The sequence below is a fragment of the Ochotona princeps genome, chromosome 23, assembly GCF_030435755.1.
Source record: "Ochotona princeps isolate mOchPri1 chromosome 23, mOchPri1.hap1, whole genome shotgun sequence".
NCBI classification, from domain to species: Eukaryota; Metazoa; Chordata; class Mammalia; order Lagomorpha; family Ochotonidae; genus Ochotona; species Ochotona princeps.
Genome location: NC_080854.1, coordinates 27606013 through 27611035, shown reverse-complemented (window position 1 = coordinate 27611035; position 5023 = coordinate 27606013). Strand labels below are relative to the sequence as shown.

The 5023-nt window shown below is 36.1% G+C and overlaps 1 pseudogene; it reads left to right on the top strand.

Annotated features, from left to right (window-relative positions):
* The first annotated feature begins 476 nt into the window (after positions 1-476).
* On the top strand, positions 477-1026 carry LOC101535996 (isopentenyl-diphosphate Delta-isomerase 1-like; annotated as a pseudogene).
* The last annotated feature ends 3997 nt before the right edge of the window (positions 1027-5023 follow it).

The window sequence follows — 5023 nt, the reverse complement described above, 5'->3', positions numbered from 1 at the left end:
TCATCAATTGAGAGGAGTAGCTGAAATTTTCTGAAGCCCTGCCCAAAATATCTGCTTATATAATTAATCACCTGGTTTAAAGAATTTTATGCTGTTATGGTATTTTGGACTCGAAATGCTTGAAATATAGATGGTTGGACTTTTTGAAAGCTATGCGTTGATATCCAGAAGTGTAAATCATTGCTCTAGAACTTATTTAATTCTATAGAAAAAGATAAATTAAAAAATAATTTAGGCATAAGAAGTCTATGGATTATTTTGAAATAAACCCAACATCATTATAAAAGTTCTGCTTGTGCATCATGACACCTAGCTTCAGGACAGTTAGTTTTACAAATAAATTTCCAACAGTTACTTCCCTAAATTAAGACAATTAACTTCTGAAATTCAAAATGTATGGGGTGCACCCCTCAAACGGCACCCCACTTGGGTACATGTCCTAGGCTGTCCAGGCCCTCAGCTGGAGTACTCTAGGCCAGATCAGATATACTGTTAACAATGCCTGAAATACATACTAATCATCTTGATAAGCAGTAAGACCAATTCTAGCTGAGATGTGTATTCTTATTGGTTTAAACGACAACACAATTGGTACTGAGACCAAGAAGAGCTGTCCTCTGAATGAAAAAGTTGAGAAAGGATTATTGCACCGAGCTATAGGTGTCTTCCTGTTTAATACTGAAAATAAGCTTCTACTACAGCAGTGATCAGATGCTAAAATTGCCTTTCCAGGTTGCTTTACCAACACGTGTTGTAGCTATCTATTAAGTATCCACACAGCCTAGAAGAAAACGATGCCACTGGAGTAACAAGAGTGGCACAGAAGCATTTAAAAGTGGAATTTGGAATTCCTAAGGAAAAGATTCTTCCAGAAGAAATAAACTATCTAATATGAATTCACTAAAAAAAAAAAAAACTCAGTCAGATGGTATTTGAGGTGAACAAGAAATTGATAAAATTTGGTTTGTGAGGAAGGGCAAAACTTGAAGCCCAGACCACAATGAGAATAAAGGTATGGTTTTGTGATGAACAAGGAACTGAAAGAACTGGCCAGGGGGAAATCAAGATGACTCGAGGTTTCAGATCAGGGCAGGGACGTTCCTGTCCAAATGGTGGGGTCGCACCTGTCATGTGAGTCGTTCTGTAGACCGTGAGAAGACACATGGAATGTGAATATGCAGGCAAGTGACCACTGAACAGGTTCTCTATCTAAAAAGCTTAAAATGCTTTTGTTGTTTGTTTTAAATTAGGTTTTCTATTAGAACGCTCATAAGATACATTGCTATTTTTTTACAACCAGAATTTCTGTGGGAAAAAACAGCTCACTTACAATTTTGTATTACCTACTCCGTTCATACGCACTATTACTCAGACATTTATTTATGTGTAATGAGAGAGCAAATAAGACTCTGTCCAAAAGTACTTATGAGAAATTTGAACCAGTGAATGAAGCTGGTTTTGAATTTTTTGTAGTCATATGCAGTTTCACGGTACTTTACTATGTGCCAGATTCTTTACGTAACTTTTTTTTGGGTAAGAGTCCAGAAAAATGAGCAGAAGAAATTACTTCGCTACTTCAGAAGAGTCCTAGTTAACTTTCCATATGAACAGATTAAAATGGCAAACTAGGTAACAGGGAAATGAAACAGTATAGAATCATACTTCCATTAAAAAAAAAAAAAAGAAAATCTGGAGACAAGCATTGTGCTATGGAGGGCCCACATCAGATGGCCTGGCCCACGCTTCCATTAAAACAGGGCTTGGGCTCCTACCATTCACACAGGGGATGTACTCGGGGTTTCTCCGTCCAAGATCCAGCTTGGTCAGTTCCTGGTGTTAGCAGACATTTGGGGAGGGAACCAATGGAAAGATATGCATTTTTAAAAGATTAATTTATTTTTATTGCAAAGTCAGATATACAGAGAGGAGGTGAAACAGAGAGAAAGATGTTTCGTTCCATGATTCACTCCCCAAGTGAGCGCAACGGCCAGTGCTACGCTGATCCAAAGCCAGGGAGCCTCTTCCAGGTCTCCCATGCGGGTGCAGGGTACCAAAGCTTTGGGCCATCCTCGACTGCTTTCCCAGACCAAAGCAGGGAGCTGCATGGGAAGCAGGGCCGCCAGGATTAGAACCGGCGCCCATATGAGATCCCGGTGCGTGCAAAGCGAGGACCTTAACCACTATGCTATCGCGCTGGGCCTCAACAATTTTTTTTAAAAAAAGAAAATGCCATTAATAGTAGTCAAATTTAGAGAAAGAAGCATTAACGATACACATAATATTGTCTTACTTATAATAATAGGCATGGGACGATATACTGTTGTACATTTCAACTATCAGGGTGCAGTAATTTAAAATACCTACATTTCATTGTATAAAAAGCTCCTTAAGAATGTAAGTTTCTAATACAACTCATTAAAATACAAAAGTTTGCTGAAAATTATGGTGAAGAATCTGTCTCCCTAATCCCCTAGAATAAGTAACTGTCTTGAGCCCCTCAATCACTTCCTACACAATTATGCTGCTTATGTTTTTTTTCAAGATTTATTTATTCTTGTTGGAAAGGGAGATATGCAGAGAGGAGGAGAGACAGAGAGGAGGATCTTTCGTCTGATGGTTCACTCCCAAAGTGACCGCAACAGCTGGAACTGTGCCAATCAAAAGCCAGGAGCCAGGAACTTCTTCCAGGTCTCCCACATGGGTGTAGGGTCCCAAAGCTTTCGGCCGTCCTCGACTGCTTTCCCAGCCAACAAGCAGGGAGCTGGATGGGAAGCGGGGCCGCCAGGATTAGAACAGGAGCCCATATGGGATCCCAGTGCATTCAAGGTGAGGAATTTAACTGCTACGCTATCGCGCCGGGCACAGCTGCTTCTGTTTTTAACACTAGTTTACTCCCTGAACTTCTCACAACAATCATCATTTCAGAAAACTTTGACATTTTAGCCATCATGAAGGCAAGGAGCATCACTGTGTTCCTTACATGTCAAGTGTCATAGACATTCAATGAACGCATGTTGAATGGTCTATTTCTCCAGTGCTCAGTGGATGAATGCACTCGGTGACGTTAGAGATGCTCTTTGGACTGATATGTGCTCAGTTTCCAGTATTTGTGATCTAGTATACTGGTCACATTGAGTAGGTTTTATCTTTCACTGAAAATTTGATTTAATTTTATCCTTTTGATTAAGGCTATATTTGACAAATATTAAAACATTAGACTACTTTAATATTTTATTTTAAAGTGTTAGTTTTTACCAGATTCAGTGTAGACTCTCGGTACAATTCTAAGAACATAATGCCACTGCTCCATTGCTCCTCCATCCTACTCTCTCCCTTCCAGGCTTCTTTCCTTCCTTTCCTATTTTCTTAAGTTTGGAGATAAACTTTTAAATTTACTTTACAGTAAAAAATCTCAATGCTTCATCAACTATGAAGTTTAGCAAGTGAAAAGCAAAAAGACCTTGGTAACAACTCTAAGCGATAATTGAACCACGAATGGTTCCAGCTGTTAGTATTTAATCATGTTTTAAAGACCAATTTCTGACATTTACAAAATTCTTATCTCTGTACATTTACACTGATTTTGCATATGTTTTGTCTCTTAATCAATATATTTTAGAAATGATAAAATACATATTAGTATAGGCATGCAAATTTTCATAGATTCTCTTAAAGTATAGATTTAGTTAAAAAATATTAAGAACTAGAAAGTAATATATTGCTCATTAAATATTCTCTAAACAAAACAAAAATTATGAGAATTCTTTAAAACATAGTTATTGAATAGATTGTGTGACTCTAGTCACTTCTTACATGAATTTGCAAAACTATGTTCATATTATCACTATTTTACCATAGAACGATTTATATTGTATTGAGAGATTTTCACAGTTTCAAATATATTCAGATATTTTGAAAACATTATGTATTTATAATTACCAAATAGAAACCTCTGTATAAAGGAAAAGTAAGCTTAGAAAATGAAAGTTCCAGGTACAGAATAAGAAAAACCCAAGTTATTCATTTCCTCAAAACATCTCCACTGTCAAAATACACTACAGTCACAGTTGTGTGAATTCAATTTTAATTACAGATGGCACATGGGGTATTTACCTCAATACAACTATTCTTCCCATATTTTAATTAAGTATTGTCATAAAGGGAAAAATATGTTTTGCGGTTTCTAATAATGACCTTGAGATCCATAAGTAATTTTTTCAAGTGAAACTATTTTAATAGTGTATGAAGTTGATTTTTGAGCCACAGAAAAATATCTGAAGTAACACATCACCAAATGTGATAAATAGCAATACATTATACTGAGAAACTTGTCTTACGGTCTGTCACAGAGGTCACTCTGCCTTCATCCGATTTAATATCCTGCTTAGCATTTTAATTAAGAATTTAGAAGAGGAAGTAAATGGAATATTAATAAGATTCTCATATGACACAAAATAGAGAGGTGTTGATAACTGTATCAAACCCAGAAAAATACAAATAAACACAACAAACTTAGTAGCAGAGATCATGTAGGAAATAAACAATCTGTATGCTAGAACCAATGAAGGTCTATAATTTAAAAAAAATTGGGTAAGGAAAAGAAACAAAGAAATATAAATCTTTCACATGGGGGATATTTATTTAGCCTTCTGTAAAACTATAAATGGGTTCAACTCTGAAATTAAGACATAAATCAGTGAATGAAATACCAAACCCAACACAAAATTTGCAATGTCTTAATCAATATAAATTGGGTTTCATATACATTTGATTAAACCATTAAACTGTTTGTATGAACTCTAATCTGCCAAGCAAAATTATCTTGAAGTTTATTATCTTAAGCTTCTAGTCCTTGTCTTAAGGAATTCTGTTGTGCTATGTGGTGGTATATGGCATGCTAATAAGAAGACTGTTGGAACACATTTTCTTCAGGAAATCTACAGCGAAATCTACAGGTAGAGAACAACTGAAATAGAGAAATGATCCCTCTTCCTAACATTTCAGATTGCACTGTCTTCTAACA